At 35.7% G+C, this 9345-nt stretch overlaps 1 long non-coding RNA gene and 1 pseudogene across 1 annotated transcript; one reads left to right on the top strand and one right to left on the bottom strand.

Annotated features, from left to right (window-relative positions):
• Positions 1-4295: 4295 nt before the first annotated feature.
• On the bottom strand, positions 4296-5504 carry LOC148781648 (uncharacterized). Its single transcript, XR_016057600.1, has 2 exons — positions 5271-5504; positions 4296-4632 (listed from the first exon to the last, which is right to left on the bottom strand). It is a non-coding gene; the product is annotated as an uncharacterized LOC148781648 (long non-coding RNA).
• Positions 5505-6247: 743 nt separating this feature from the next.
• LOC148781649 (cysteine proteinase inhibitor A pseudogene) lies at positions 6248-6601 on the top strand (annotated as a pseudogene).
• The last annotated feature ends 2744 nt before the right edge of the window (positions 6602-9345 follow it).

Below are 9345 nucleotides of genomic sequence, written 5' to 3' on the forward strand. Positions count from 1 at the left end.
TTTCATATGTGTGTGATTGCTGAAAACAGGAGAATACAAGCCAAGGGAGGCGATTTCGAACCAGTTTTATTACTGAGGGGCTTTCTTCATGATCTAAGAGGGCACCCACATGAGCCAGCCCGAGTAACTCGTGAACCCACCTTAAATTCCTCTCTCATCAGTTGGTAATACCTGCCCTTGTCCCCGAAACAAGAGATGCATGCGGCCCAGATCATCCAGATCCGGAGGGCGAGATCGAGGCACCTAACCCCATATTGTTATCACTGTTATACTAGTTGGAATGTAATGGTGTAGATCTGCTTGCTAGGTTGCTAGCTCATTCCATCTCATTTAAATAACTGTAAAGTGAAGGGTGTCGGCATCTGTGCTAAAGGCGAGTAGCCATTTGGGGGTTTGAAGCTCGAAGTTGAGAAGTTTGAAAAGCCATCTTCCTATGACTTTCATAGTATGGTTTGGTGGTCTCAATAGCACGATGTATATATTATTTTGAGTATATTTTTTGGGCCAGTAGTGCCTTGAAGGAATTGTAAGAACTTTTGAATAATGAATGAATGAGATGGTTGTACTTTTGAATTGATATTTTCAGTTGAATGGATTTATTCTAGTTTTCTCTCATGGTTTGCTCTTGATTCCATGTTTTTATGCGTTGAGTCACTCCCACCTAAGTGACGTTCGCGAGCTCCTGTCACAATCCTGCGCTCTGTCTCCCCCCGACAGGACCAAGGGGCAGGGTCGTGACAACTTTTGCCATCAATGCATTGCATACCATGATGTTTCGAGTCTTTATTTTGACTACAAATTAAAGAGGAGATTATCACAGTCGTTTCACACCAAAGTTTGTCCGTGTTCGTTCTTGCTTGAAGTTCTTTCTGAATTCAGGAGATCACCCAAAAAATGGATTCTGACGACTGGAAGATCTTCCTAGTTCTTCAACCTTCGAATTTGTGATTATCCGACCTTGGATTGAGTGTAAAAGTTATACCAACTTGTAGCCCTTCATGATATGGTTTCGTTGGACCTATTTTTACGATGATCCGATATACGGATCTCGAGTTATTGCTTTACAAAGTTCGAGATGTATTTTCTTCAAAAGGCTCTTATTTCTATGGTTTAGGGCTCATCTTCTCTCTAGAAAAGCTTTGATTATGGGTCACATCTTGACGCTGCCATATGTCAAAATGATCGGGTCATCGAGACTTAGCTTGTTTCCAAATTTTAGCTTGTCTCGACTCCAAATGAGCGATGTGTGGGTGTTTGTAGGTCATCCCGAGATGTGAAAAACGAAACCTTCATGATTGGGGACTGGTTCAGTGAGGCCACACCGTAATAGTGTATAACCTACCCATTTGAGGTAATTTGGGCCCAAAATGTTTCTAGGGGGTCCGATTGAGCCCAAATTTGGTCCTTGGGGGTTTTTCGATGTTTAGGATGCGATGGCAGTGGTATGGTATTACTTTGAATCTTATAGAATAGGGCTGTAGTTCTAAGGTCTCTTTTAGACATTATAGTACTTTTTCCCAGGCTGCTTAGCGTTAGGCTTATTATGCAATGTTCTCTTGGCCTGGTGGTGTCTTGGGTACTAGCAGGACTAGGTCATCACTGGCCTTCTCCTTATTTGCACCAGGGATTTAGGTATGTCAAAAATGACATACAACAAAAACCTATGAGCAAACCCTAGATTTAAGAAAACCTAAGCTTTAAACCTGCAACCCTTAGGTTTAGAAAGCCATTCAACTAAGTTAAGACCTAGTAAAAACCTGAAGAGAGATAAAGACGACGCACGATATAAACTCAGTCGGTCCCGAGGCCTCGAAGCCTCAGGTGTACCAGGCCAACTGGCCCGATCTGGTATTTTTTTACTCTTTCTGTATTTCTTTTTTATATTTATTTATTTTTATTGAAATTAATTCAATTTTATTGCATTTTATGTTGTATTTTGTATTTCGGATCAATATTGGCTTTGTCACTGATCTGAGAGCAGATCGGCTTACTTATGCGTAGATCTATCCTCAGATCAGAATTTGATTGTCCCACTCTCTGTCACTATTTTAAATAATCAATTTCTGGTACGAGTCTAAGGGATCTTCCTCTGAAGATCTCTCTGATTTGCATTGCAAACATTGTTAAAGGGAAAAGATAACAGTGAGGGCATATCGGCCCATATACATGTACATGTATGCAGGGGATGTTGTCCTTCGAGTCTGGTCTTCCTAAGAGAAGGGGTCTCCAATGAGTCTTAGGAAATAATTATCTCTCTCTTTGTGTCTTGAATATCACTCTCTTTCCCACTCTTAGTTCTTACTGAGGCAGAACCTCTCAAGAATACTTATCTCTATTGAACTGTGTCCATCAAAAATGTACGACCTCACTTCAATCGAAAAGTCCCTTTTTATACTGCTAAATTATCATTTTTCAAAGGATAACCATGCAATTCTCATCTTTGAATATTCACCCTCCATTTTCATCTTGGACTTATCAATCCATTTAAATTACAGAGTTTGCAGGGCATAATCCTATCTTCGTAATGTTGTTTACCTCTTGTGTTTATCTTTTCACGTTGTTGATCTCACTGCTAGGTTGTTCACGTAGATACAATCGTTGGCACTTGTCTTTGAATTTCAAACTTTTTAACCTCATGATCTCGCTAGAGAAAAATTAGGGATTTGTAAACATTGTCAGTGAGCTACATCCACTCCCATTTTTCAACTCAATCCACGTTACACATTTTAAAGGTGATAAGGCAAGGAGCCAACGTTCAATGGTGCTGATTTTATGAGAGAATTTCTTGTTTCGAAGAAACAATTCCCCTTTTGCAGTAACTAAATGTCATATGATCCATAAAGCTTTAAAGGCTTTAATTGTTGGACGATGATGCTGACGATGGGTTAAGCCATCGTCAGGCAACTCTAGACTATTGTTGAAACAGAGATGGGTTAAGCCATTGCAGGTAGCTTGAGACAACTGTTGAGACTGAGATGGGTTAAGTCATCGCTGGCCCTCTCGATAGTGTTGTTGAGACTAAGATGGGTTAAACCATCTTTGGGCAGCTTGAGACTTCTGTTGAGACTGAGATGGGTTGAGTCATCTTTAGGTAGCTTGAAACTGCCATTGAGACTAAGATGGGTTAAGCCTGGCCAACTTGAGACTGCCATTGAGATTGAGATGGGTTAAGCCATCTCTAGGCAGCTTGAGACGGCCGTTGAGACTGAGATGGGTTAAGCCATCTCTGGGCTTTAAGACTGTCGTTGAGACTGAGATAGGTTAAGCCATCTCTGGGCAGCTTGAGACTGCCTTTTAGACTCAGATGGGTTAAGCCATCTCTAGGCAGGTTGAGACTGCAGTTAAGACTGAGATAAGTCAAGCCATCTCTAGGCAGCTTGAGACTACCGTTGAGACTGAGATGGGCTAACTATGATGATCCTGTGAGCCAATGGGCTTACAAGAAAAAATGAGCCCAACGGCCTAGATTGAACCTAGGTTGATCTGACGATCACGGATGCCTGATAGTGTTTAAATTTTAATTGTTTTTCTACAAATCTAAATCACTTGAAATTTTAGGTGTGCGTTCATCACAAATATTTGAATCTTTCAAAAATATCAAAAAAATATTTTACATGAAATATATTGACCTAAATACCCCCGTAAAGGTTTGGGGGTATTTTGATCAATTGTTTTACTTATTATTATTATTTATATATTTTTATTTGGTGCTGCTTAATGAGAAGAAAATACATCTAAAATTTCAAATGATTTAGATTTGTAAAAAAAAATTTAAAATTCAAACACTTCCCGATATCCATGATCGTCAGATCGGCCTAGATTCAATCTGAGCCGTTGGACTCATTTTTTCTTGTGAGCCCACTGGCTCACAGGATCATTTTTCATATATATATATATATATATATATATATATATATATATATATATATATATATATATATATATATATATATATATATATATATATGTATTCAATTAATATCAATGTTTTGAAAAATCATGAAGTTATATACTTTGTTGTTTATTAGATGAACTATTAACATTTTCTACTCGTAATTTTTATTTTCGTTACAAAATCAACTATAAGAGTTCCAACTTTATTGCATTGGTGCGCTCTCCCTCTCTATCTCTCTATCTCTCTCTCAGAAAGGAGGCTTTACAATAATTTTTATTTGTTTGAGAGAGAGAAGCAAGAGAGAGTGATAGAAGCGTCTTAGAGAGAGAGAAGCCTCCGATTATTTATGGATAACCATGGATCCTAGAGAGAGATATTTATACAATAATTGAAGCAGATGTTGCATGATAAACTTCATTTACACTTTTAAATACAAGCTTTTACATGTTTTTCTTAAACAAATTATGAAAATAAAAAAGGCGAGTACAACAATAAGAATATTAGTTACACATAGGAATACAAAAATATTCTTAAGTAGCCCAGGCCAACAATGTTGAATAGTTGTATTGCCATTGGTTCAAGAATTTTTAGGTCATGTTCCTGTTGTTCTTGAGGACGACTCTACTCCCGGTGCATTTCGCTTCCTCAAATTTGCCGTTTAGTTCACACATGCTATATACCGATCGCATCACTGAAAAGACTTTACATTTCCCATCCCGACACTGAAGATGTTTAGTCTGTATACATCGATAAAAAAGGGAAAGTCACATAGGCTTTGAGAGAGAGAGAAAGAATGGGGAGAAGAAGCAACATAGGAGGCTTTTCCGGCATTCATTTCGCTCGAAAAATACGACAGAACCCTTCTCCTATTACTGAGCATTTCATTTTCCGCGGTTTCAGGTGAAAAATAGAAAAATAATCCTACTTGCCCTGCCAAAAATTGTCTATACCATTTTTTTTTGAGTTTTCACGGTATGGTTTTAGGGATTATATTCTTCTCGCCGGACTTTTAACAAGTTGATTTTGGCCGTCTTTTTTTGCCGGAATCCTCCAATCTGAGTTTCTTATCCTTGCTGTTCAGGTGCGTTTTGGGGGTGAGCATAAGAATGGACCAAAATCATAACCTCCCATCATAAATCCTTTGCATTTCAGTCCTTAGACATTGAAACCTAATATCTCTAATATCTGAAATATCCCATTGCATTTCAGTCCTTAGACCTTGAAACCTAACATTTCCAACATCTGAACACCTTGAGACTTAACATTTCCAATATCTAAAATACCCTAAACAGATACCGAAAAAGAACAAGAGAGAGAGTTGGGGGTGTTTTGTAATTTCAAATAGTGAGAAAGGAAGAGATGTAACGAATGTTACCCAGAAGAGCAAATGGAGGTGGGTTGGTAACCATTGCACTTTCTACGGTGGGTGGGGTTGTTTGGGGCAGGGAGAAGCATAATTAACTACAGCTTTCTGCAACCGGTTGCGTTCGCCTTGAGATGTGCATCCTTCAGAGTCAAATTATAGGGGCGACATGGACGGCTCAGATGAAGTGCCCGCACCATAATAGTTGCAGTCCCTGCCTTACCAAAACCGGGTCTTAAACGATAAAGTTAGGGTCTAAGCGTTTTCAAAATAAAATAAAGCCGCACCTCAAATCCTCTCCAAGAAAGTATATTTTGAGCAACGGAAATCTTTATAATCGATCTAAATCAATTTTCAATACCGATAATAAAATTTGAAACTCAAAAAATAGTATAAGATCTTGTGGATCTATGAACAATTATTTTTAAGATAAAATAAATAGTCTAGATAATATGTCATAATATACATGATTTTTAGAGCTTAAAATCCTAATTTTTTTACACGACTAGTATGTTCAAGCCGAGATAAACGATATACAGGTTTTCGATACTTGAATTGTAATTTTTGATGAATTATGAAATGTGGTTTTGTTTATTTTGGTAGAGCTGCAGCCCTACCAAACCATTTTCCTTTTTTAAATCGATCAAGTCATTGACCTACAGTATACAATGTATTCTTTTGACTGTTGAGTAATGCCATTTAAGACCCCAATAATTGATTCTCTTCCTTCCTTCACGGATCACTCAAGCATGACCTTAACTTTTCGCCTCCCTACAGAGATGAAGTGACCCGCTACTCATGCTTATCCACACTCACTATAATGACCCAATGAGTTTTATAGTTTATGTCAACATGTGCATAGAATCATGTACCATCATTGCCTTTAATCTCTCTCTCTAAAAAAAAAGGTGAATAAAATCACTCTACCACCATTGCCATTAATCTCTCTATTAAGGGAACCAAAAAACGAAAGCCCAATCTCTAGCAACATGGGAGCCCAACACCAGCTCTTCTTTATCTGTTTCTCTCACTTGTTGGCAGCATTTGCCATCGCCTCAGCAACTGGGCCTTTAGTTGGAGGGTACAAGCAAGTGCAACCCAACGAAACCCACATTCAAGATCTGGGCAAATATGCTGTATCCACTTACAATAAACGGAGTGGAGTCAAGTTATCTTTCATCTCTGTGGTCGAAGCAAAGGAACAAGTGGTAGCAGGGGCGAATTATAAGTTGGCAATCCAGGCTTTTGAAGAACCATTTGTGAGGGTTTACAAGGCCATTGTGTGGGAGAAGCCATGGCTAAAATTCATGAATCTCACTTCTTTTGAACCTGTTCTTGCTTAGTTTTAAATCTTCTAAGTAATGAAAGGGTCTTGGATCTCTCTCTGTAGGTTCTCTGTAATGTCCTGTTTCTATGAAATAAGGATGCATAACTTTTGATAGTGAAAGTTACATCTTGCTTTCTTTTCTTGAGACAATATGATGGAATCAATGTTTAAAAAGAGATTGTATACTATGAGATCATTACTTTTGATATAAGGAAGTCACGATTACTTGCAATTATTGATTTGAAATCTAATAGCATGGGTCAGTAGTAAAGTTCGAAGAAATTTATTTTGAAGTTTGAACTTGATCAATAGAATAAATACAACCATCTAATTTCATATCTAATAGTCAAAATTAATTGTGATCATCTTATACCAAAAATAAATAATCTTGTAATATAAGTTTCTACTTAAAAATATAGAGTCCGGCCCTTAATTACTAATAACTGGGAACTAATTACCACTCATAGAGTCCGGCCCTTAATTACTAATAACTGGGAACTGATTACCACTCATCCAGGCAAAATGAATCCCTTGAAACCGTGAACAAGATTACAAGTTTGGACTTAACTATGGGTCATATGAAAAAGTGACCCACGATAAGAACCCTCATTGGGCAAGGACCCAATCCCCAACCTGGAAGAACTCAAGACATTGAGGCATGAGTTTATTGACGAACTTGACTTTTATGTACAAACCCTAAAAGAGTCCCCATTGAATTGGTCTAAATTTTAGTTGAATTTTAAGCTATCCGAATTTAATAAAAATTTCAAAGTGAATTCTTTAATTTACGAAATGTACCATATGCGCTAAATATAACTAACCAAAATGTAGAATAGGGTATAGTTGAGACAAATAATGAAATATTTGGTTGTTCTTCTACTTTAACCTGTAAATGCAACAACAAATAAAGTAAAAATAAATTAAGAGACCTAAGAGGAAAGAGGGGAAAAAAATTCATCACACCTGCAAATGCAAAAATAACTAAAATAAAATAAGTTATGAGCAATAGTCGTTCATTTGTGGTCTTGTTGTTTTCCTACAAGTATAATTTAGCATCCCCCAATATTTTAAAAATTTTGAAAATCCACAATTTATTTAAAAATTAAATTATAAGAGTTAAAAAATCTGAAATTTGTAAAAACAAATTCACACCCAACAATTTTATTTACTCAAAAAAAGTGTCCTACCAATTTTAAAATTTGAAAATATGGAACTTAATTGAAAATTACATTTTTTATTTTGAGAATCCAAAAAATTGGCCCCCAAAAATAGTGTCCCAACAATTATATTTACCCCAATAATGTCTCCCAACAATTTTGGATTTTGAAAATAAAAAATTTATTTGAAAATTGAATTTTTATTTTAAATATAAACTGAATTTTAGAGTCCCGATAACTGTAGATTTTGAAAATCCAAAATTTATATGAAAATTGAATGTTTTGATTTCAAAAATAAAAGAATTGCATTTTAGTATCCCAAAACAGTTTCAGATTTTAAAAGTATGAAATTTACTTAAAAAATTGCATTTGCCTGCCCGATCTTGTATTTTTGTTAAATTCAAACATTGAAAATCAAAAAACATTTGTGAGGGAAAAAAAAAAGAGGCTCAAGTATCCTTCAAGATAGAAAAATCTGCACTTTCTAATCTTGAAGGTCTGAAATTTTTTATTTTATTAACTTCAAGTCTTAAAGATCCGAAATATGGGCAATTTTGGAATACAAAAAAAATTGAGTACAAATGTAATAATGGTAAATTGTGTGGAAGTTTTAAATAACGTTAAATAAATCATATATGAATGTAGTTTTTTCAAATTTTACAACTAATTTAAGCCATCTTACACGGTCAAAAGGGAAAGATCTTATATGGTAGTGATCAGTCTTTCAAAAGTCGTCGAGTCCAACCGAACTCTCTCGGTTGGATACGGGAATTGACACCTCTATGTCTATTCCACCATAATGCGTAGACTCGTCCGTGTCTAGAGAGAACTGGACGATTCGGAGCAATGAACCACCCGAGTTACTGTAGTAAGCACAGTGATCAATGTAAAGTTAGAAGAATCATCGAAATTTGGATTTTTTTGTTGAATATTTTGCTTCTACAGGCATTGGATCAAATATTTTAGGCTTTATCTATCACTTTTCAACTTATTGATCGTTATATTCGAGTTGAGAGCTCGAATTTAGATCACAAATCATCGGTTTTGTGAAGAACAAGATTTTTTTTAGGTTATCCACCATTTGTTAGAATTCAAACGAAATCAGATACTATTTTTTATCAAATTAGAGGATTATTACTCTTGAGAGTGTTATTGAGAAACAATTATACACTATTTGCGATTATTTTGGTGGATTACAAGTCAAATTTGGGTTTGAAGTTACGGTTGTAGAAAAACAAGTAAGAACTTCGTTTTTTCCGCCATTTAATCGATTGTAATCGATTTTTAGCAAATAATTTGTTTATAATGTTATTTATCATAAAATGTATCCAATTTTGTCTATTTTGTTCGATTTGAGGTGGATTTTTTAGTTCGAGTCACTGTTTTCTGAAGAACATTTAGGTTTTTTTTATTTCCCGCCAAACAATCAATTTTAGATGAATTAAAGTACCTTTATGAATTATTTCAGAGAGTTTTTTAAGCTCATATTGTTCTTCATATGATTTTGGGTGTAATTTATGGGATTAACTAATTTTTATTGCTCGATTTTTGAAGAAATGGAGTTGGGTATGTGATTTTAGAAAAAAAAGTTCAAAAATTTTGC

This window comes from Amborella trichopoda, chromosome 6 (assembly GCF_054954075.1).
Source record: "Amborella trichopoda isolate Santa Cruz 75 chromosome 6, AtrichopodaSantaCruz75HAP2 v2.0, whole genome shotgun sequence".
NCBI classification, from domain to species: domain Eukaryota; kingdom Viridiplantae; phylum Streptophyta; class Magnoliopsida; order Amborellales; family Amborellaceae; genus Amborella; species Amborella trichopoda.